Genomic DNA, 25,548 nt, shown 5'->3' on the forward strand with positions numbered 1-25,548 from the left:
GAGCAGCCTGTTGTGCACCTCACAATGTGTATGGCCATTTAATCTTTCCCATTTTAACCAGAATGGCCGTGCAGGCACGCGATGACCTTCGTCTGGTCAGGGAGAGTGAGGAGGTGATAGAGAGGAGTTGCAGGCAGGTGGTCACGCCGGGGCCACGGGAGGCAGACAAGTGGGTCACGGTTAGGAGGGGGAAGGGGAGGAGTCAGGTAATAGGGAGAACCCCGCTGGCTGTGCCCCTTAACAACAGGTACTCCTGTTTGAGTACTGTTGGGGGGCGGACAGCTTACCCGGGGGAAGCAACAGTGGCCGTGCCTCCGGCACAAAGTCCGGCCCTGTAGCTCAGAAGGGTAGGGCAAGGAAGAGGAGGGCAGTTGTGATAGGGGACTCGATAGTAAGGGGGTCAGATAGGTAATTCTGTGGACGCAGTCCAGAGACCCGGATGGTAGTTTGCCTCCCTGGTGCCAGGGTCCGGGATATTTCTGATCATGTCCAAGATATCCTTAAGTGGGAGGGTGAGGAGCCAGAGGTCGTGGTACATATAGGTACCAATGACATAGGTAGGAAAAGGGATGAGGTCCTGAAAGGAGAATATAGAGAGCTAGGAAGGGAGTTGAGAAAAAGGACCACAAAGGTAGTAATCTCGGGATTACTGCCTGTGCCACGCAACAGTGAGAGTAGGAATGCGATGAGGTGGAGGATAAATGCGTGGCTGAGGGATTGGAGCAGGGGGCAGGGATTCAAGTTTTTGGATCATTGGGACTTCTTTTGGCGCAGGCGTGACCTGTACAAAAAGGACGGGTTGCACTTGAATCCTAGGGGGACCAATATCCTGGCAGGGAGATTAGCGGGGGCTACTGAGCTGACTTTAAACTGGAATGGTTGGGGGGTGGGAATCAAATTAAAGAGGCTAGGCGTGAGGAGGTTAGTTCACTACAGGGGGATGGGAACCAGTGCAGAGAGGCAGAGGGGTGTAAAGTGAGGGTAGAAGCAAAAAGTACTAAGGAGAAAAGTAAAAGTGGCAGGCCAACAAATCCAGGGCAAGCATTAAAAAGGCCAACTTTTCAGCATAATTGTATAAGGGCTAAGAGAGTTATAAAAGAGCACCTGAAGGCTTTGTGTGTCAATGCAAGGAGCATTCGTAATAAGGTGGATGAATTGAAAGTGCAGATTGTTATTAATGATTATGATATATTTGGGATCACAGAGACATGGCTCCAGGGTGACCAGGGATGGGAGCTCAACATTCAGGAATATTCAATATTCAGGAGGGATAGACATGAAGGAAGGGGAGGTGGGGTGGCGTTGCTGGTTAAAGAAGAGATTAACGCAGTAGAAAGGAAGGACATAAGCGGGGAAGATGTGGAATCGATATGGGTAGAGCTGCGTAACACTAAGGGACAGAAGACGCTGGTGGGAGTTGTGTACAGGCCACCTAACAGTAGTAGTGAGGTCGGAGATGGTATTAAACAGGAAATTAGAAATGTGTGCAATAAAGGAACAGCAGTTATAATGGGTGACTTCAATCTACATGTAGATTGGGTGAACCAAATTGGTAAAGGTGCTGAGGAAGAGGATTTCTTGGAATGTATGCGGGATGGTTTTTTGATCCAACATGTCGAGGAACCAACTAGAGAGCAGGCTATTCTGGACTGGGTTTTGAGCAATGAGGAAGGGTTAATTTGCAATCTTGTCGTGAGAGGCCCCTTGGGTAAGAGTGACCATAATATGGTGGAATTCTTCAATAAGATGGAGAGTGACATAGTTAATTCAGAAACAAAGGTTCTGAACTTAAAGAGGGGTAACTTTGAAGGTATGAGACGTGAATTAGCTAAGATAGACTGGCAAATGACACTCAAAGGATTGACGGTGGATATGCAATGGCAAGCATTTAAAGGTTGCATGGATGAACTGCAACAAATGTTCATCCCAGTTTGGCAAAAGAATAAATCAAGGAAGGTAGTGCACCCGTGGCTGACAAGAGAAATTAGGGATAGTATCAATTCCAAAGAAGAAGCATACAAATTAGCCAGAGAAAGTGGCTCACCTGAGGACTGGGAGAAATTCAGAGTTCAGCAGAGGAGGACAAAGGGCTTAATTAGGAAGGGGAAAAAAGATTATGAGAGAAAACTGGCAGGAAACATAAAAACGAACTGTAAAAGATTATATAGATATGTAAAAAGGAAAAGACTGGTAAAGACAAATGTAGGTCCCCTGCAGACAGAAACAAGTGAATTTATTATGGGGAGCAAGGACCTGGCAGACCAATTGAATAATTACTTTGGTTCTGTCTTCACTAAGGAGGACATAAATAATCTTCCAGAAATAGTAGGGGACAGAGGGTCCAGTGGGATGGAGGAACTGAGCGAAATACATGTTAGTAGGGAAGTGGTGTTAGGAAAATTGAAGCGATTGAAGGCAGATAAATCCCCAGGGCCAGATGGTCTGCATCCCAGGGTGCTTAAGGAAGTAGCCCAAGAAATAGTGGATGCATTAGTGATAATTTTTCAAAACTCGTTAGATTCTGGACTAGTTCCTGAGGATTGGAGGGTGGCTAATGTAACTCCACTTTTTAAAAAAGGAGGGAGAGAGAAACCGGGGAATTATAGACCGGTTAGCCTAACGTCGGTGGTAGGGAAACTGCTGGAGTCAGTTATCAAGGATGTGATAACAGCACATTTGGAAAGCGGTGAAATGATCGGACAAAGTCAGCATGGATTTGTTAAAGGAAAATCATGTCTGACGAATCTCATAGAATTTTTTGAGGATGTAACTAGTAGAGTGGAGAGGGGAGAACCAGTGGATGTGGTATATTTGGATTTTCAGAAGGCTTTTGACAAGGTCCCACATAGGAGATTAGTGTGCAAACTTAAAGCACACGGTATTGGGGGTAAGGTATTGGTGTGGGTGGAGAGTTGGTTAGCAGACAGGAAGCAAAGAGTGGGAATAAACGGGACCTTTTCAGAATGGCAGGCGGTGACTAGTGGGGTACCGCAAGGCTCAGTGCTGGGACCCCAGTTGTTTACAATATATATTAATGACTTGGATGAGGGAATGAAATGCAGCATCTCCAAGTTTGCGGATGACACGAAGCTGGGTGGCAGTGTTAGCTGTGAGGAGGATGCTAAGAGGATGCAGGGTGACTTGGATAGGTTGGGTGAGTGGGCAAATTCATGGCAGATGCAATTTAATGTGGATAAATGTGAAGTTATCCACTTTGGTGGCAAAAACAGAAAAACAGATTATTATCTGAATGGTGGCCGATTAGGAAAAGGGGAGGTGCAACGTGACCTGGGTGTCATTATACACCAGTCATTGAAAGTGGGCATGCAGGTACAGCAGGCGGTGAAAAAGGCGAATGGTATGCTGGCATTTATAACGAGAAGATTTGAGTACAGGAGCAGGGAGGTACTACTGCAGTTGTACAAGGCCTTGACGAGAGCACACCTGGAATATTGTGTGCAGTTTTGGTCCCCTAATCTGAGGAAAGACATCCTGGCCATAGAGGGAGTACAGGGAAGGATTTTTCCACTGACAGTGGGGGAGATTCAAACAAGACATGAGTTGAGAGTTAAAGGGCAGACGTTTAGGGGTAATATGAGGGGGAACTTCTTTACTTAGAGAGTGGTAGCTGTGTGGAACGAGCTTCCAGCAGAAATGGTTGAGACAGGTTCGATGTTGTCGTTTAAAGTTAAATTGGACAGTTAAATGGACGGTTATGGGCCGAGTGCAGGTCGGTGGGACTAGGTGAGAGTTAGAGTTCGGCATGGAGTAGAAGGGCCGAGATGGCCTGTTTCCATCTGTAATTGTTATATAGTTATATGGTTATAATAAGTCAGTGATTTGGATGGCAGAATTGATGACTTTGTGCCAAGTTTGTAGATAATGAGTGGAGGAGCTGGTAGTTGTGAGGAAGCCGGTTGTCTGATAAACACTTAGAATTATTACGAGAATGGACATGTAGGTTTCTCCCATCTTTTTTGGCCCCATGAATGGAAGATACTCAAGAAGACCAGTTTTGTCCACTGCTATCCTTTCGCTCTTCACATAGCTGTAGAATTCCTTGGAATTATCTTTCTCCTAATCTGCTAGAGCAAACTCATGCTTTGTTTTAGCCCTTCTGATTTCCTCCTTAATTGTTCTCTGGTATTTCCTATACTCAGGTATCTAATTTGTTCCTTCCATCCCCCACTTGCTATGCACCCATTTCCTCTTCTTACCCAGGAACTGAATATCTCTTGTAAACCAAGGTTTCCAAAATCTATTATATTTGCTGTTTTCATTCTGACAGGGTCAGACATACTCTGTTCTCTCAAAATTTCATCTTTGCAGGCCTCCCACATGCCAATCATACTTTTACCAGAAAACAACCTGTACCAATCGGCACTGGCCACATCCTTTCTGATAACATGAAAACTGGCCTTTCTGTGATTTATAATGTCAACCGAGGAGCAGCACAGTCTGCACCTTAGTTGCCTTTAAATTGAAGACCCGAACTTCAAGGCGAGTGGTTCTGGGTCCGAATCCGGCTAGCCCTTTGCAAACTTTCTGTGGCGGGTTGATCTTCGAAATAACAAACTCGTTCCCGTAAACAAACATGACCTGCTGCGTCTCATTCCCCAACAGCAGATCAGGTATCACATACTTTCTGTCAGGGAGGCCTGGGTCTTCTAGGTTCTGATGAAGGAAACTTTGCTGAACATATTTGACACAATCTATCCACCTCAAGATCATTTACACTATAGATATCCCAGTTAATACGTGGAAAGTTAAAAGCACCTTATGTTTCTTGTAGTAGGCTGCTCCCCTAAATCCAACTGACTATTGCGTGGCTTGTAATATAATCCCACTAATGTGGTCACCCATTTCTGATCCCTTAGTTCCACCCATATATCCTCAGTAGTCAAACTCCCCATCCTGTCCTGTTGGAATAATGCCCTGACATTTTCCCTGACTCGTCACGCCCCTGCTCTGTCATGTCTAAAACAGTGTATCCCTGGAACACTGATCAGATTGTGGAGTATTATTTCCTTCTGCAGCCAAGTCTCAATAGTATCAAACGACTGTGCTGTTCATGAAACAAGTACTTCTGTACACCCGCCTGAAATCATTCAATCAACCGTCCACCAGCAGCCGGGGCAGGAAATCTCTGAAAAGCATCACCCTATGCAAGAAAAGTCTGCTCGGAATTGAGTTTTAAACAAAAGTCCCTTGTTTGCGTCCCTTCCGTTGGCAAATGCATTCTGACGTGCACTATATCAGGGCCCGTTATATTCTTATTTTGACTGAATGAAGTAGCAAATACTCGTAATCTCAAAGAAATACGGGCCCAACATATTTCGACATCAGGCTCTCCTCTCAACAACGGAAAGGAGAATGGGTTTTCCACCAATTAACTTTAAGTAGCTTCGGAGTTCAGCTGTGACGCAATCTGCGAACGTGGGCTCGTTGGTCTAGTGGTATGATTCTCGCTTCGGGTGAAAAAGCATAGAATATGCGAGAGGTCCCGGGTTCAAATCCCGGACGAGCCCCGTTATTGGATATTATCAGCGATTTGCTTCACGATTTCTGCACTGACGCACGAAATAATTGGCTATATCAAACAGAAACACTGACGAAGGAATTGGAAATAGTTTTCAAGGTGGGTAATTTTGAAGTATCACATTTTGGAATTTCAAAACAGCTGACTATTTATTCTATGAATGGTAGAGCCCCGGGGAGTGCAAATGAGCAGGGAGAGTGAGAGAGAGGGAGAGGGAGGGAGGGAGGGAGGGAGAGAGAGAGAGAGGGAGAGAGAGAGAGTGTCAGAGTCGCAGAAGGGCATAGTTTGCTGAAAACCGTCTCATATGCGGAGAGACTGTGGGAAAGGTGTTGGACACGCTGGTCTTAGGTGGTCAGTGTAGGAGTTGGGAGATTGTGTTGCTGTTACACTCTATTGTGGAAATATGTGTAAAATGGAAAGAGCACAGACAGTCTTTAGAAAACGATGGATCTGCATGTCGACGAGCGCTGTAACATTTATGTGGAAGAACAAGGAACTGGCAAGTGAAATTACATTGCTTAACCTCCTCCCTTTCTCCGACCAGGACACAAGTGGCTCTAACTTGCATACAATATCGGCATATACATTTTCTGGGGTTTCGAATCGGTGCGGCCAGAAATTAGGTGACAAGCAAAACTGCTCATTCTTGTCACATTATTGTGCCAAACGCTTGGGATTTCGAGCACTGGAATTTTAACACTGAATTCATTTTGCTCTGATCCAGATTGAGAATCTCAGTTCTGATCTTCACCAACATCTGTCTTACGGATGTGACTTGCTTCAGAATCAATACCAGAATCGGGTTTAATATCTCGGACATATGTCGAGAAATCTGTTACCTTAGCGGCAGCAGTACAATCAATACATGATAAATACAGAAATAAAATTCAATCAATCATTCAATTAGAGTAAAATATTATGTATATTAAACTGTTAAATTAAAAAAACATAGAGCAAAACAGATTAAAGAGTAAGGTTCATAGGTTCAATGTTCATTTGGACATCGGATGGCAGAGGGGAAGAATGGTTCCTGAGTCGCTGAGTGTGTGGCTTTAGGCTTCTGTACCTCCTTCCTGGTGGTAAAAATGAGAAGAGGCATGTCCTGGGTGATGAAGTAGTTAATGACGGTCGCCACATTTCTGAGGCACCGCTCCATAAAGATATCCTGGTTACAACGGAGGCTTGTCCCCATGGTGGAGCTGACTAATTTCTTAATTTTACTGCCAGTGTCGCCGCTGGCTTTTCGTGGCAGCAATGAAGAGCCTCCACCCCTGTCAGTTGGCGATGTTCAGCGATTCATTTATCGTGTCAGTAGTTTCCTCTCGGTTTGCACAATTGCCTGCCAAGTCCCGGGTACTGATTCAGAAATACCGACAGATACATATAAATACGGCCTCTTCATCTTTGTTTCCCTAAAGTTTTCTGTGACTAGTTCGGCTTGTTAGCTCTGAGCTACACCCTCGAAAGTGTAGGACCAGTGGAGCACTCTCAGTCTGCCCTCTACCATTTGACTTATGTGGAATAAGTGACCCTACCAAGAGCCAAAGCATTAACTCCTAAACCTAGCCAGATTCGCTCTCCAGGTTACTGAGGCACGCAAGCCTTCAAACCATGTCTAGGTTGTGTTCCGTTTGGAGGCTACGGATGTGATCACTAATTATAAGCCAACTCTGAGTCCAATATCAGGAATATCCGACAACATAACGAGCTAAGACCATTCACGTCAAAGTGCCAATCTCAGCCCATCTTGCGATTGCAATGAAATGTGCAAACCCTTTATGAAGCGTGTCGTTTCCCGTGACGCCGCTCGTTCCTCCATTCTGTAGATACCGAACCATTTCCGCAACGAACGAGAACAGATTACTCACAGTCATTCACACCGGGTAGTCCAGAGGAACAGCCAGTGCGTTTACTGTACTGCTGAGGGATGACTGCGAAGGGGAAAGCACCGAGGAGGCAGTGACTTTCCCTGCAAACCATCCTGCACTCGGAACTTGAAGGAACACATAGTTTGCGTTCACTGTGCATGCAATCCCGTTTCTAATGACACCAATAGGCGTACAAGCATCAGATAGATCTGCTGGTTGGGTGGAGTCGAAGCAACAACCTTCTAATCAATTTTAGTAAAAGTTAGGAATTAATTGTCAGGTGAGAATTAATGCGTCAGGTGAACATACTCAAATCCTCACTGAGGGTTCAGAAGGGTGAATATCTCAGGTTCTTGGGCGTCAGCATCTCAGAGGATCCGTCCTGGTCCCAACACGGGCCAGACGCCATAACAGTTCATTAACGAGATTTAGAGAATCAAATGAAGTTTTATGGACGTACGTGGAGAGCATTGTCAGTCGTTGCATCAGTCTGATGTGGGGCGGTGCTCCAATCCATAGGAGGTGCAGAGTGCTGTAGTCTCAGCCAGTTCCATCACGGGCACATCTCGCCACTATCGAGGACATGTTCGAAACACGGTGCCAAAAGAAGGCTGCGTGCGTCATTCAGATCCTTCGCCAGACCAAACATCCCCTCTTCACACTACTGCTCTCGGGATGGGGAGTGGGGTGATGGAAATAGTATCCTGAAAATAGAAAATATTTAAAATTTATTAAGAGCCTCTTCCCCTCTGCTTAGACATTTCTCAACACATGAACACTCCCTAACAATTCCCTTTGTAAATGCCTATTTACTTAATTTTATTGTAGTGACATATTGAAAATAAATCAAATCCTCAGAGAGAGGTAACAGAGGATCGGAGGATGGGAGTTATATACAGGCCTCGATCAGTCGATTTGAGTACAAATGACAACGGGAGATGTAAAAGACACATAGAAATGGAAATATTACGATGATCATTGTAGGATTTCAGGTAGTTTGGGAAAGTCTAGTGGGCGCTGGATCCCCAGAGAGGTAATTTGCGCAATACCTACTGGATGGCTTTTTCAAAATAGATTGTGGTTGAACCCATTAGGAAAAGGCAATTGTGGATTGTGTGTTGCGTTGTGCTTTGACAAGGTAGAGTAATATACAGGAATGCTTAAGAGGCGGTGATTGTAATATGATCGAATTTATCCTGCAGTCTGAGAGCGGGAAAATAAAATTAGACATATGAGTATTTCATGCAGCAAGTGGAACTGCAGTGGCACGAGTGAGCAGAATAAAAATAGGTTCAAAAGGTTAATTTTATTGCCAAAACCTGTATGTACAATACAGCTCTGATATTTGTCTGCTCCAGACTGCATTGAAACACAGGGAGGCCATGGGTGTTGAGGCAAGGACAAACATCAACCCCGGCACGAAAAACGAAAAGAAAACAATCTCGCAGACCACAAAATACCTGTTCCCCCGCAGCAAAAAAAAAAGAAAGAAATAGCGACAATAGCAGAAACCTCCAGCTTCCCACTAATTCTTGTTATATTATAAGCCCTCACTTTTGCCTTTATGCTGTCTTTACTTTCCAGTATCAGACACTGTTGCCTCATCCTTCCTACCGAATATTTATTCTTATTGATGAAATATATACTTGCTGATTGGTGGGGATAAGTGGAAACGAGTCAAATGGACACGCCAAAACAGTTTATTTAGCTAAGGTATTTTTAATTTGCAACCGAGTGTCTAACTATTGATTTTGAGTAAAACAGGACGACTGACGTCGATGTGTTCTACAGCTGTATGGATGCAGAGCGCCTCACTTCGTTCACCAAGGTACTTCCTTCAGTTAGACTCCGGACGATTTATCTTGCACCCAAATCAGCGCTGAGTTTGGAATTTTAAGAATTAATGACACCAATTTAATGTTAATTGCTTTTATATTTGAAGAAACTGGAAGTTGTATCGATAACTATAACGTAGCGCCATCTGTTGGACGTCATGTGTAAACGCATGAGCCATTTCCCCTCCTCAGTCCGAAGGGTGATAATACTTACCAGCCCACCAGCTCCGACTTTCAATAAAGGGACGGCAAGATCAACTTCGTTTTGTTGTTGGGGTGAAATATGGCTCTCTGATGGTCAGGAAAACACTGCGGAGAAAGGTGGCCCAAAATGAACATGAAATTGGGAAATTGCCCTCTCCTCCTTTCACACTACCCCATTTATCAATCTTGCCATGTCTCCGATGTGCCTCTCTTCCCCGCGTTACTTCCATGTCTCGCTCTCTCTAACTCCACCCCCCCCCACACACACACACATTTCTCTCTCTCTCGTTCTCTCTCCCTCCACATCCTCATTTCTTCCTCACACCCACACATTCCTCACAGCTGAAGCAAAGGTTTAGAAAACAAGACAGCTGGGGTTGAGTTAGGGGAGAGGGTGTGAACTGGTGCTGAAACGTCGGAGAAAACAGCAGACAGGACATTAAGGAGTCGCGTTTTTCCAACAAATCTGTTCCCGGAACTTTGGTTCAGTGTTCCCTTAGGAGACCACCACCGTGTGAAATTTTCAATTAGCTGAAAAGACTTGAATTTTGAACCAATAAACTATTCACATATTTCACTAAGAAATGTTGTCCAGCAGAGGTTGAGGGGAGGGGGATGTTTGGATTATGACTCTGTCGCTGAACTGCGCAGACCGGTGCAAGCAAGAACGGGAAAAACTTTCCCCGTTTCATGTCACTCACTCTACAGACTCTCCATTGCTCCCTTGAGCAACGAGTGACCCGCCTATTGCCATACAAAAGCAGGTTCGCTGATCTTCCGTCAATATCACCCTCGCAGGTTGTCCCTGATGCGGTGTACAGACTGTGCACGCGCCGGACATCAGCCAACAACGCACAAGGCAACACTCCTCAAATGATGTGAAACCTGCTTACTCCAATTGGTGTGCGTGGATGTCAATCTATTGTGTTAACCAATGGCGGAAATAGTTTCTCCCAGGTCTTGTTTTCTCCCGCAGACCCTGACTGGTTCTGCCTGCTTTAAGTCCTGTCAACCCGGAGCAAAACTCAAACTCAACAACGTCCCGTTTTTAATGATATTTCCATCTATATGCTTCCGTCCAAAGTTTGGGGCGTTATCAGAGCATCGAATTAAAGACGGAGGACAGAAGTTTATATGCTTTCATCTCAGGAGAAGGAAGAAGACTTGGTGGAGGACACCGGAAGACTTTGAACGGGAAAATGTGGAATGGGGAGTGGGATTGAGAGCATGTTTGGGCCAGGCTGATCCTATTGAATGTCAGGGCTGGCTGAAGAGGACGATAGGCCTGCCCTTCTTTCTGTTGTCTGGGTGTTTAAAGAAAAAGGAATAAGCAGGCCTTTCTTGGGCCGGCATGCTATCCCAGTGGATATAATAGGGACAGATGCTTGGAGATGAGTTATTCACAATCTATGTCAATAGTCTGTCGAGGAATCATTTCCTAGTCTGAAAATGGTACAAAACTATATCTATCCTTTGTTAATGATGCAGCATTGTATAATTTATGTTACGCGTACTGTCTGTCTCTACGCGTCTGCAATGTGGGTGCAAGTGTTTCATTGTCCCTGTACCTCACCGTCCCTGGGCACACGGCAATAAACTCGGCTGGACCTGAGAGCACTCACTCAGATTTCAGCAGATGAGGCCAGAGGAGTCGTGGTGAGTAATGAGGACTAGAGTCAAATGTGGACAATGTATGGTCATCCTGTCTACAGACAGACAGCATCTCTGAGTGTTCAGTAGGCAAAGGATTGAGATGCAGTGAGTAGTGAAGAAGATCAAATGTATTTTCTTGAAGGTTACTGTCTGTAAGATCTCACACAGTTATTCTGGGGTTTATTGACTCCGAACCTGGGATACTTTTCAAATTCATGCTCTCCTTATCAAACAAATGTCATACAGAACAAATCTCTCCAGGTACAGTGGACAGCGGGTCGGGTAGAATTTGTGGACGGAAACAGTACACATTTCGGATCCACACACTGACTCTGAGCTGAAGGTAGAGGGTAGATGACCAGTGTGGGGAGCTGGGAATGGGGCAAGAGTTGGGAAGGAACTGGAGAGTGCAAGCCAGGAGGTGCTGCAGTCAGTTGGATATCGAAGACTTTTCTATGCCACAGTGGTCGCTTTTACTCGTTATTCGTTATCTATGTCGGCAAATTTGATGTGAAATCACGTCTTGATCAGGAGGTTTCTGCATGACGCAAAATTAGGCGGTGCTATTGAATTCTCTAACTTCCGCTAATGCCCCACCTCCCTCTCGTACCCCATCCTTTATTTATTTTTATACACACATCATTTCTCTCACTCTCCTTTTTCTCCCTCTGTCCCTCTGACTATACCCCTTGCCCATCCTCTGCGTTCCCACCCCCCAATTGTCTTTCTCCCTGGGCCTCCTGTCCCATGATCCTCTCATATCCCCTTTGCCAATCACCTGCCCAGCTCTTGGCTCCATCCCCCCCCCCCCACCCTCCTGTCTTCTCCTATCATTTTGGATCTCCCCCTCCCCCTCCCACTTTCAAAATCTCTTACTAACTCTTCCTTCAGTTAGTCCTGACGAAGGGTCTCGGCCTGAAACGTCGACTGCACCTCTTCCTAGAGATGCTGCCTGGCCTGCTGCTTTCACCAGCAACTTGGATGTGTGTTGCTTGAATTTCCAGCATCTGCAGATTTCCTGCTGCTTGCGGTGCTGTTGATGATTATTGCAGATTACAGGCTTATCTAGATCAGTTAGAGATGTGGGCGGAGATGTGGCGAATGGATCTCAATGCAGATAAGTACACTGTGCTGCATTCTGGAAATCAAATTTGCAAAGCACTTGTGTTGTAAATGCCTTGGTATTAGAGAGTGCAATTGACACGGGGGACCCAGGGCACAAGTGCACAGTTCGCTGATTTCGGCGTCACAGGTCGATAGAATAGTGAAAAGCCGTTTTCTCACGCCGGCCTTCCTGATCCAGGGCAACAGGAAGGAACATAATTTGGGACATTATAATGCAGTTGTATAGGTCGCTGTTGAACTTGTGGATACAGTGCCATGTACCGTTTTGGACGCTGTATGAGAGAAAATATCCCGACAATCTTGAACGAGTGTGAGTAAGTTATACAATGACGTTGTCAGGGCAGGAAGAATCGGGTTATATTAAGGGTTTGTCCAAGCTTGTCATTAGTTCTTTACAAGAGGAGGAGGATGCGATTTAAATGAGGAAAGGCAGAGATAACGTCAGTGATAGCAGTCTTTCTTGAGCAGGGGAGACCAAAACGCGGGAAATGGATTTAGAGTGAGAGGGGAAGCTTTGAAAGGCACTTGAGTAGCAACGTTTTCACAAAGAGGTTTCATGAATATGTGGAATGAGCTGCCAAAAGTAGATTAGGCAGGTATAACAGTTTCACGGAAGGCCTGGGGTTGGATGAATATGGGCCGCCCGCAGGAAACTGGGATTCGCTGGTGGTCATGTTGGTCGGAATGGATTTTAGGCCGAAGAGCCTGTATCAATTCATAATTTCCTCACGACCCTCATCAGTGGAATGCGTCAGGTATCATTGGATAGACATGATATGGAAGTTAATGGTAAATGAGAATGCTTGGTTACGAAGCCAACTACTGCTGTGATCAGGAGATGGAGATACTGTCATTTTGCTGAGCAATCAGATTGTCTGTGACTCACTTTCCGCTTCTTATGGGCCATGCAGAGCAATGGAATCACGTGGTACTTCCATCACCGGGACACATGTGCAAACAAGAAGAGTTTGATCAACCGCCAGCAGGCGGAATCAGAATGGACAGAGGCATGTTGACTGTCCTCTTTCTAATGAAACTGTCCGGCTGGTGCACATGCAGATGGATGGCAAAGAGATCAGATGAAGAGACTTACTCGAGCGCTAAATGGACACAGAATATTGTCATTAAACGGTCTTTGATCCCAGCGCTAAAGCAGACCTGATTAATGAAACATTCCAACAGTTCCAGTGCAGGCACCAGGAATGATCGACTCACCCCACTCAACATACACAGATTCCTCAGAGTGAAAGCAGCAGGGCATCCTTTGAGGGAATAGAGAGATCAAGGAAGGACTTAGTTTGGGACAGCAGGAAAAGACGTAGCAGATGAAATGCAGTGCAGAGAAATGTACGGACATGCACCTTGGTAGAAGGGATGATAGAGTAGACTACTTTTTTAAATGCAGAGAAACAAAACGAAGGCGCTAAGGAACTTCAGAGTCCTTGTGCAGGATTCGCTAAAGGTAATTTTGCAGGTTGAGTTTGTGGTGAGGCAGGCAAATGCGATGTCAGCCTTCATTTCAAAAAACAATACAGTATAAAAGCAAGGATGTAATTTTGAGACTTTATGGCACTGGCGAGGCCTCACGGAGCATTGTGAGCAGATTTGCGTCCCTTATCTTAGAAAGCATGTGCTGCCACTGGAGAGGGTTCAAAGAAGGTTCATGAAAATGATTCCAGGATTGAATGGCTTCTCATATGAAGAGAGTTTGATGGCTCCGGGCCTGTGGTGTCTGGAATTCAGAAGAATGAGGGGTGACCTCATTGAAACCTATGGAATGGGGAAAGGCCTTGATAGAGTGGATGTGGAGGGGATGTTCCCTGTGGTGGCAGAGTCTAAGACTAGAAGACGCAGCCTTAGAATAGAGGGAATACTTTTTCAACGGAGATGAGGAATAAGCTATTTAGCCAGAGTGGTGAATCTGTGGAATTTGTTGCCACGGGCAGCTGTGTAGTTCAGGTCTGTATGTATATTTAAGACAGATGTTCATAGATATTTCATTGATCAGGATACAAAACGATACAGAGAGAATGGGGCTGAGAAAACAATGGATCATCCGTCACGAAATGGCGAAGCAAACCTGATAGGCCAAGCGAGGTAATTCTACTGTATCATATGGTCCTATGATCCTGATTCAGGAGGATGTAGGCAAAACAGAGACGGAAATGCTGTTGTTGTTACAGTAGGTTGGTAAACACGGTAAGTTACAGTGAGTACAATAAATTATAGTAAGAAATATTCTAATTCCCTGACCGGGAATCGAACCCAGGCCGCGGCGGTGAGAGCACCGAATCCTAACCACTAGACCACCAGGGAAGCTGCAAAAATGCTGCACTCAACGATAGACAACTATCCAATAAGGAAATACAAATTAAAATATACATAAATAATTAAAATGAAGAAATAAGTGAGCTGTACCGTCATTGAAACAGTGGGTTGGGGAGCCAGTTCAGTGATGGACTATCCACTCTGGTTTATTTTCAGTAAAGGATGAGAACCACAGAACCATAGAACCATAGAACATTACAGCACAGAAACAGGCCTTTTGGCCCTTCTTGGCTGTGCCGAACCATTTTTATGCCTAGTCGCATTGACCTGCACCTGAACCATATCCTTCCATACATCTCTCACGCATGCACCTATCCAAGTTTTTCTTCAATGTTAAAAATGAGCGCGCATTTACCACTTTCTCTGGCAGCTCACTCCACACTCCCAGCACTCTCTGTGCAAAGAAGCCCCCCACCCCCAATGTTCCCTTTACACTTTTCCTCCTTCACCCTTAACCCATTTCCTTTGTTTTTTTTTCTCTCTCCTCTAACCTCAGTGGAAAAAGCCTGCTTGCACTTTATCTATACCCATCATAATTTTGTATACCTCTATCAAATGTCCACTCATTCTTCTACGCTCCAGGGAATAAAGTCGCAACCTATTCAACCTTTCTCTGTAACTCACTTTCTCAAGTCCCGGCAACATCCTTGTAAACCTTCTCTGCAGTCTTTCAACCTTATTAAATTCCTTCCTGTAATTTGGTAACCAAAACTGCTCACAATACTGTACTCCAAATTCGACCTCACCAATACCTTATACAACCTCAGCATAACATTACAACTCTTATACTCAATACTTTCATTTATAAAGGCCAATATACCAGAGGCTTTCTTTACGACCCTATCTACCTATGACGCCACTTTTAGGGAATTTTGTATCTGTATTCCCAGATCCCTCTGTTCTACTGCACTCCTCAGTGCCCTTCTATTTGCCTTGTATGTTCTAACTTGGTTTGTCCTTCCAAAGTGCAATATCTCACACTGGTCTGTTTTAAACTCCATCTCCCATTTTCAGCCCATTTTTCCAGCTGGTCCAAATCCCTCTGCAAGCTTTGAAACTCTTCCTCTCTGTCCACTACACCTCCAATCTTTGTTCAACAGCAAATTTGCTGATCCAACTTACCACATTGTTATCCAGATCATTGATATAGATGACAAATAACAATGGACCCAGCACTGATCTCTGTGGCACACCACTAGTCACAGACCTCCACTCAGAGAAGCAATCCTCCACTACCACTCTCTGGCTTCTTCCATTGAGCCAATGTCTAATCCAATTTACTACCTAACCATGTATACCTGGCGACTGAATCTCCCTAACTAACCTCCCATGCCAGACTTTGTCAAAGGCCTTACTGAAGTCCATGTAGACAACATCCACTGCCTTCCGTTCATCCACTTTCCTGGTAACTTCCTAGAAAAACTCTAATGGAGTTGTTAAACATGACCTACCACGTACAAAACCATGTCGCCTCTCCCTAATAAGTCCCTGTCAATTCAAATACTTGTAGATCTTTCCTCTTAGTGCTCCACCCAGTAAATTACCTACTACCGACGTCAAAGTTACCGGCCTATAATTTCCCGGATTACTTTTACAGCCTTTTTTAAACAACGGAACAACATGAGCTATCCTCCAGTCCTCCGGCACTTCACCCGGAGATACCGACATTTTAAATATATCTGCCAGGGCCCCCGCAATTTCAACACTAATCTCCTTCAAGGTCCGATGGAATACCCTATCAGGTCCGGGGGATTTATCTATTCCGATCTGCCTCATGATAGCAAGCACCTACTCTTCTTCAATCTGAATAGATTCCATGACGTCACTACTTTGCCGTATTTCCATTGACTTCATGCAGTTTCCTTAGTAAATACAGACGCAAAAAAGACGTTTAAGATCTCCCCCATTTCTTTTGGTTCTGCACATAGCCGACCACTCTGATCTTCAAGAGGACCAATTTTATCCCTTACTCTCCTTTTGCTCTTAATATACCTGTTGAAGCTCTTTGGATTATCCTTCACCGTGACGGCCAAAGCAACCTCATGTCTTCTTTTAGCCTTCCTGATTTCTTTCTTAAGTACTTTTTTGCACTTTTTATACTCCTCAAGCACCTTATTTGCTCCCTGTTTCGTATATATGTCATACATCTCTCTTTTGTTCTTTATCAGAGTTCCAATATCCCTTGAGAACCAAGGTTCCTTATTCTTATTCACTTTGCCGTTAATCCTGACAGGAATATATAAACTCCGCACTCTCAAAATTTCTCCTTTGAAGGCCTCCCACTTACCAATCAGATCCCGCTCCACCATCTGCTCTGGCACTCTGGTTCCCATACCCCTGCAAATCGAGTTTAAATCCACCCCAACAGCACTAACAATCCTCTCTGCAAGGATATTAGTCCCCTTGTAGTTCAGGTGTAGCCCGTCTCTCTTGTACAGGTCCCACCTACCCCAAAAGAGTTCCCAATGGTCCTGCAATCTGAAACCCTGCTTCCTACGCTGTTTCCTCAGCCACGTGTCCATCCGCCAGAGCATCCTATTCCTACCCTGACTGGCACGTGGCACAGGTGGCAATCCTGAGATTACCACCCTCGAGGTCCTGCTTTTCAACTTCCTACCAAGCTCCCTATACTCACTCTTAATGACCAGCTCACTCTTCCTTGCTATGTCATTGGTACCGATGTGCACCACGACATCTGGCTGATCACCCACCCCCCTCCCACATCAGAATGTCATGCAAGCGATCAGAGACATCCTTGACCCTGGCACCCGGGAGGCAACAAACCATCCTGGATTCTCTGTCACGACCACAGAACCTCCTGTCTGTACCTTCAATTATCGAGTCTCCTATCAATACCGCTCTCTTCCTCTTCCACCCTCCCTTCTGCACTGCAGAACCAGACTCAGTGCCAGAGATCCGGCTGCCGCAACTTGTCCCAGGTAAGTCGTCCCCCTAACAGGTCCCAAATCGGTATACATTTTGTTGAGGGGTACAGCCGCAGGAGAACCCTGCTCTGCCTGCCCCTTCCCCTTCCCTTGTCTGACGGTAACCCAATTACCTGTGCCCTGCTCCTTTAGCGTAACTACCTCCCTGAAGCTACTATCTATTAACTCCCCATTCTCCCGAATGTTCCGGAAGTCATCCAGCTCCTGCTCCAGTTCCCTAACGCGGTTTGTCAGGAGCTGCAGCTGGATGAACTTCTGGCAGGTGTCGTTGTCAGGGACACCGAAGGGCTCCCTGACTTCCCACATCCTGTAAGGGGAGCATTGCAACATCCTGTCTGGCATTCTCTCTACTCTAAGCAAACAAAACAAAGCTTACCGGAACCGACCGTCGCCTCTGCCTGTTCACGCCGAAGCCTGTTGAGCTAAAGCCGTCCCACTCTGCTCCCTCTCACTCCACTGACGCTCTCTTCGCTGCCCGCTGTATATGGGGGTCTTTTTTTTTTCAAACCTTTGGTGCTCTACGTTACGCGCCCGTGCAGTCTAACCTCTTTTGCCCGAGCAGTGGAGAAAATAAACTTCTCTCCGAGATTCTTTACTCCCTCGCTCTCGGCCGCTTGCTCCTCACAGATTCTATATACTCCGTTCCCCGCCACGTCCATCGAACTTGTCTGCAAGATGCCACTCGAGTTCAGAAAGCGCGATAGTTACTGATGCGGGTTTGGGGAGACAACATCCACCTTTAATTTGAAAGTTAAAAATGATTTGGCATATCCAGGTGTATAAGGAAAATCACGTTTTATAAATATGATCAGGTGTTTTGAACATGTAGCAAGAGGTCTTACAAGGTCTCAGATGGTAAGCTAGCTGAAGGATGAGAATACGTAGGTCCGTTGTGAGTTGGACAATTGCATACAACGTAAGCCCTCTGAGAAGAGTCACAGGAAATGAGGGATGTTATTCTGAGAGGACACCTGCGGGTGGAATGATCAGTAAGTACGCAGTTGACACCAGAATTGCTGGTGTGGTCGATAGTGAAGAAAATTGGGAACTGGGTCAACAGGGAAAGCAGGTTACAGAATGGCTCAGGCATGAAGAATGTGGTGCAAATGGACAGTTAAGCCGGGAGAGAACTTACACAGATAATGGATACCTTTAGATAAAGCCAGATGGATCCCTGAAATTGGAAACAGAGACAAAGAGAAGGGGAAGGAGATGTATGACCCGTTGACCTGAAGCAGTAACATCATTGGAACCCAAAGTCGGGATGTCACCTTAAAACACTTCATCACGTTGGTTAGTCCACACCGGTCTGATTGCGTACATTTGTGGTAAGTACAATATTGAAGGGGTATGATAATACTTGGGAGGGTGTAGAAAAGAATCCCATGAGAGAAGGAAGTCACGGTGCAGATACGGGAGATCCCCTGTTGAAAACTATAGGTTTATATTACGGGTCGCATCTCTGACGCCTCTGCTCCACGCTCGCCCGGTTAAACTCTGCCGATTTTTTTGAGGGGGGACCAGTTTACTGATGATGGGAGCAGCCCCTTCATTAAAGGGACTGCTGTTCCACTCTCAGGAACATTTCCCTCAGCTTTCTGTTATATCTTTCAGTCAGGAGTTACAGTTCGTTGCCACTGGCGGATTCGACAGCCCGGCCCCGTGAGGCCAACGAGGACACTTTGGATCCTCCGCCTTGTTTCCTGTTAAACGCCGCTTCCTACATGCTCTCCACTACTAACTAGCTCCTAACACCGGCACTCAGTAATCACAGCACTGGCCTGCACACCCATTCTGACTTCGATTCCCCGTGGCCAAACTGCATGTTGTCAACACACACACACATAGTGACCGCGGTGTGGCTGGATTGGGGGCCCAGATCTGGAAATACTGTCTGGGACCCTGAATGGTGGTAAGGGAGGAAGTGTAAGGGCAAGCCACTAAGCACATCTTTCCCTCCCCCTACCTTTCTCTGCTTTCCGCAGGGATCACTTCCTACGCGACTCCCTTGTTCATTCGTCCCCACCATCCCTCCCCACTGATCTCCCTCCTGGCACTTTTCCCTGTAAGCGGAACAAGTGCTACACATGCCCTTACACTTCCTCCCTTACCACCATTCCGGGCCCCAGACAGTCCTTCCAGGTGATACGGCACTTCATCTGTGAGTCGGCTGAGGTGATATACTGCGTCCGGTACTCCCGATGTGGCCTTCTATATATTGGCGAGACCCGACGAAGACTGGGAGACCGTTTTGCTGAACACCTACGCTCTGTCCCCCAGAGAAAGCAGGATCTCCCAGTGTCCACACATTTTAATTCCACATCCCATTCCCATTCTGATATGTCTATCCACGGCCTCCTCTACCGTAAGGATGAAGCCACACTCAGGTTGGAGGAACAACACCTTATATTCCGTCTTGGTAGCCTCCAAACTGATGGCATGAACATCGACTTCTCTAACTTCCGCTGATGCCCCACCTCCCCCTCGTACCCCATCCGTTATTTATTTTTATACACACATTCTTTCTCTCACTCTCCTTTTTCTCCTTCTGTCCCTCTGACTATACCCCTTGCCCATCCTCTGGGTTCCCCCCCCCCCTTGTCTTTCTCCCCGGACCTCCTGTCCCATGATCCTCTCGTATCCCCTTTGCCAATCACCTGTCCAGCTCTTGGTTCCATTCCTCCCCCTCCTGTCTTCTCCTATCATTTTGTATCTCCACCTCCCCCTCCCACTTTTAAATCTCTTACTAGCTCTTTCTTCAGTTAGACCTGACGAAGGGTCTCGGCCTGAAATGTCGACTGTACCTCTTCCTAGAGATGCTGCTTGGCATGCTGCGTTCACCAGCATCTTTGATATGTGTTGCTTGGTTACAGAATAGATGTTTTGTAAACTCTCCATCTATTTTGCCAGTCCTATACTCACCAGGCAAGATACAGTAATTCCAAATCCAGGCAGCGAGTTTCCATCAATCCCATGCCTTCTGACCTTCTGGATGACTCTATTGTGGGGGCTGTTTTCGAATGTCTCACTCAATTCCATACAGAGAGCATCTACCACTCTACCCTCATTAATTTGTTTTATCACCTCCTCAGAAAATCATTCAGGTGCGCAAAGCACGACCCTCCCCTCACAAAGACACTTCATTGAATCTAGTTAGGTTTTTCCAAATATTTTCAACCCTATCGCTACGAATCCATTTCGAAGGTTTAGCCTCCATTAATGCCAGCAGTCAGCGTCTTAAAATTCCCAGGATTAGTGGGAAATTTAAAATTAACCAAGTTCGCGGCCTAAGGTAGAGGAAGTCAGTTTTAGAAAACCTAGCACATTTATTTTTCACCACAGTCCCTTCTTACATGTACACACTTAGTTCAGCGGTCGTGGAACATACGGATCCCTTCTTTTTAGAAGTAGTCCACAGCAGGGGTGATTGATATGTTCGTGGCCTAAGGTAGAAAGATATGAGGTATTCATTTCACATTTTCTGCATTATCACTCAAAGAGCTGAACTGCACGCTCATCTAACGAGAGCGGCTTGAACTTCCAGGTGGTCCACAGTAGGGGTGATTGATGAATTAGTGTCCTAAGGTAGAAGATTAGTTATACAGCTCTGGATACATGCATGTGCAGTTCAAGTCTTTGTGTGAAAACACAGAAAGTTTGAAGTTGATAACTCGTCTCCTGTCTTAGTCCAAGAACATATCAATTACCCCTGCTGTGGACCACTTCTGGAGGTCCAGGACGCTGACGTCGACAAAGAAGGGATCCGTATGTTCCACAACCGCTGGACTAAGTGTGTAAATGTAGGAAAAATAAATGTGCTACCTTTTCAAAAATTGACGCCTTCTACCTGAAGCCACGAATTTACCAATCACCCCTCAGAAAATGCTGCTTCTGTCATCATCTTTCTAATCCTATGAATAATATCTTTCCCAATCGTGTTTGGTTAGAGAGACCCTCCAATTTCTCAATTGCATGACTTCGAAATTAACTGAGCTTTTGTTCCATTGATTATCGAGTATCTGTTTCGAGTTCGGCAATCTATCACACTGTCCTTTTCAACCATTATTCGCTTGCTGTTTGTCCAGTGTCGGTTCTGTGTTGCACAGAACCTGACGAGGATTAAAGCAATCACACACCAGAGAAAAATCCAAAATGCTGGAGCAGCTCTGCAGGCCAGGCGGCATCGATGGAAAAGAGTAAACTCTCGACACTTTGCGCAGAGACCCTTCGCAGAACTGGATTTGTTTTCTCTTTCCAATCCTGCTGCCTGAGCTGACGGCTTCCTCCAGCATTTTCTGTAGGATTAGACCATACCAGTTCCCATTTCGCTTTAGTGTGTCTTTTGTTCTTGGTTTCATGACATCTCCACTCTCACCAACCTCTCCTCCTCTCTTTCTCTGAGAGCTAATATTCTGATACTGGATGTTAGTTCAAACCGGAAGAAAAACAGAAAATCTACAGGTGGAGACAGAGGAGACAAAGAGCGTGAAGGAAAGGACAGGTTATGATGGGAGCAGGACTGATTGATACCGACGAAAATATGCTCCAAGACCAGACGGCTTTGTCAGAATCGGGCAGAAGGGTGACAGGATCGCCTCAGGCTTCCATTTCAGCGTGGCTGGAGGTGGGATGCAAAGGGGATTTCTCTGGAATGCTGAGGGCAGGATGTCGTCGAGATCGGCTGTAAACAACTGTTTTGTAACTCTGAGGCAACACACACAAAATGGTGGTGCAACTCATTAGACAGGGAGCAACTTCGAAAGAAGAACAACTTTCAACGTTCCGCACTGACGGACTTCAGGAGGGCGCTGGTTGTGTGTGTGTTATTTGTATTTCGAGCATCAGCAGATTTTTTAACCTTTGCTTGTAACTCTGTTCACCATATTGTTTCATTTACTTTTAACGCGCTGTGAGGTTTCACTGCAAATGTAATGACTTCTTTGTAATGTTCAGTGCTGAGGTAACGGTTTCTCTGTATCAGCAATGTTTGGGTTATCACTAGAGATAAAAGGATGCATGTCAGCCAATAAGAGTTTGTCGCTATGTCTGTTCATTCTGGAAGCAATTGTTTCCGCGGGCTTTTGCCGGAGGGAGAGAAAGAGATGAAGAGAGAGGACACGAATGGAGAGACTTGTTAGACCGCCGGACGGGGTGGACTCGGAGCGGGTGTCCGATGGTCGACGACACTCGGAGGAGACCGATGAACGAAGAAGGACTACTCAACTGCGTGAACTGCAACTTTCTGCACAGACTGGTTATTATTACATCTTATGATTTCGGCCATTTTTTTTTCTTTTATATTTTGTTCGTTACTAACCATATAGTCAAAATAAGAGTTATAAAGCTTAATCGCTTAATCACATAATGTGTACTGTTTGTGATTTCGGGGTACTGCTTTGTATCGGGGACATATCGCGCAGCATCTACACAAACGAGATCTCTGAAGTTTGTCCGGGCAGGGGACTATCACCCCCTATATTAAGCCGCAAGTCGATTCGAGTGTTACATACTCACAAGTGAGGGTATGGAATAGGAGCTTGAAGACAACTGAATTGGAATAATGTGCAACATTTATTGCTAACGTTTCATGAGTTTCAAAATTGGACTCAGTGGGTATTTCACAGCATTCCTGAGTTGCCCTCGGAATTTTCTCTGAGTCAGGGTGTAAATACACGTGTTGGTGCAGGAACTGAGAATCTGCAGCATTCCTGATGACCCTTCTATAATGTAAATTGGATCCGTGACAGCATAATAAACAAAATTCATTGAAATCCGTTGATAGAAGTAAAATACCACCTGTGTTACCCACAGCGATATAAAAGAACCGGTTATGCTGAAGAGCAAAATGATGGATTTGCGTCGACTCTCTATCTCCCGGTCGTTGGTCTTTTCTCCTGACTTTTGTCCCCGGAGCCCTCTGCGGGCTCGACTGGCCGCTAGAATCCTCCTGACAGTCAGAATATTGAGCAGTAAAATCAGAAAGAATGGGACACAAGGGGTTAAAATGCGGTAAAACATCATAAATACCGCCCACGAGGGAGAATTTTTGAAGTTCGGTGTAACAACGCAATACCAGGGAACACTATCAATTATTACCAAAGGCTCTAGTGTAAAGTACCATGGGACACTCTCCAAACAGGCCAGCACACTCACTGTCCCGATAACCACAGCTGCCGTTCTCTCGGTACAATATTTTGTTTTCAGCTTCTCACAGCAAATGGCCACAAATCGATCAATAGTGAAAGTGACAGTCAGCCAAACAGATGCCGCAGTGCTTGCAAAAATCAACCATGTACCGAGACTGCACACAGGAGTGATGAACAGGAACGACTGGGGAAAATAAATCCAAGCAGTCCACATCAGCAGCGGTTCCGAGATAACGACCAGGAGATCGGCCGCTGCCATTCCCACCAGGTAGCGAGTAACACATTTGGAGAGACCGCACTTTCCCCAGGAGAGGATCACAATCGCCACCAGGTTCGCTGGAAGAGAGTCAGGAAAGAACAAATTGAGAAAATACTGAGCATAAGCCAATGCAGCAATTTCGGGCATCATGTTATTTCTACTTTATTCCTGCACGTAGCGGTAGAAGGGCGAAGAGCTGGCTGAGACGTGGAAGGAGATTTACACATTAAAATAAAATCGATATGATCCGAATACGGATTCCTTACTGATGAGCAAAATGTGAAGAGGCGGCAGAAAGATATAACTGGGTAACATCAGACACAATATTGATTGGAACACTTTCTATCGGCGCCATCCCCGTCTGGTATGAATGAAATGAATAATTCCGGTCGCTGATGGCAGGGTTCTCCCATTAGACAATCATCAACTTCCATGCGGCGGAATAGCCGAAGGACAAAAACAGAAACAGCAAATGCAAAGTAATCTGCAGATGCTGTGATCATTTTCAGTCCTGACGAAGGGTTCCGGCCGGAAACGACGACTCATCGTTTTTAACTGATGCTGCCTGACCTGCTGTGTTCATCCAGCGTATTGAAAGAAACAGCAAATCCCAGAACCACTCATCGAGGCAAAACAGAATAAGTGGCAAAACAGTAAACATGTACTTTCTATAAACTGTTGTCAGAGAGGCCCGAGACACGACTTTTTCTTTCTCTACAAGCTTTCGAGACCTGCTGCTTGGGGCGTAATGCTTCAAGCATTGCCGTGTTTGTTTACTATTTCAGCATTTGTCCCCTCGCTGCCTTTACAACCGAACAATGACTGATGTCAGCAGTCACACCGCAGTCTGACACAAACTCACAGATAGACCTCAAGCCTCCCAGTGAATCCATCACAGGGAAATCGGGGAGAGGAATTCAACGTCAACATCAGACTCGGGGACGCAGTCAGATGTCTGCAACGGTGTCACATGTAGATATAATAGAATACATTTCACAGTATTGATAGTTACGAATCACCACGTCGGTTCTTTTAATTGCTCAGGCTCGACGTCCAACAGATGTTTCACTTTCCGTGACGCTGCAGACATTTATTAAAAATCGTCACGTTTTATGCTGCAACAGGGAACTCCTCACATTTGATAAATTGTTACCACCAATCGATGATTTTGTCATTACAGGTAGCGCACACAACGGCTAATATATAAATGCAGACAACAAGTTGGTATCATCTCCACGGCTGTACAAACACAATATTTGCAAAAGCAGTGTAACTGCTTCGAGAACAAAGACAAAGAGACCCGAACATCACATTGTTGAACTCAAACCGCTGGGCGAAATCCGCCTGATCCACTGAGATCCACCGAAGTTGGCGGATTCGCCAAATTCCTGCAACGGTTTACTTTTTGATCCAAATATGAGAAACCACAGTCGCCAGTTTCGATTTCATTCGTAGAATGCCAAATACTCGGACTGGACATGTGGCAATGGGAACCAGCGACAGAAACAATCACTACATTGACATTCAACTTCAATTCCCACCGACGGCAGCCAACACTGCGGTTTACCAGGAATTCCAAGGGCTGAAATAAAAGGATAGTAAACTTTTCCTATACGCAAGAAGACTGGATCCACCATTTCAGTGAA

The 25,548-nt window shown here is 45.5% G+C and overlaps 2 non-coding genes across 2 annotated transcripts; one reads left to right on the top strand and one right to left on the bottom strand.

The window, feature by feature from the left end:
* Positions 1-5,439: 5,439 nt before the first annotated feature.
* Positions 5,440-5,528, top strand: trnap-cgg (transfer RNA proline (anticodon CGG)). Its single transcript is given in 2 exon segments — positions 5,440-5,475; positions 5,493-5,528. It is a non-coding gene; the product is annotated as a tRNA-Pro (tRNA).
* An 8,940-nt stretch (positions 5,529-14,468) lies between these two features.
* Positions 14,469-14,540, bottom strand: trnae-cuc (transfer RNA glutamic acid (anticodon CUC)). Its single transcript has one exon. It is a non-coding gene; the product is annotated as a tRNA-Glu (tRNA).
* Between the last annotated feature and the right edge of the window lie 11,008 nt (positions 14,541-25,548).

The sequence above is a fragment of the Mobula birostris genome, chromosome 13 (assembly GCF_030028105.1).
Source record: "Mobula birostris isolate sMobBir1 chromosome 13, sMobBir1.hap1, whole genome shotgun sequence".
Lineage (NCBI taxonomy): Eukaryota > Metazoa > Chordata > Chondrichthyes > Myliobatiformes > Myliobatidae > Mobula > Mobula birostris.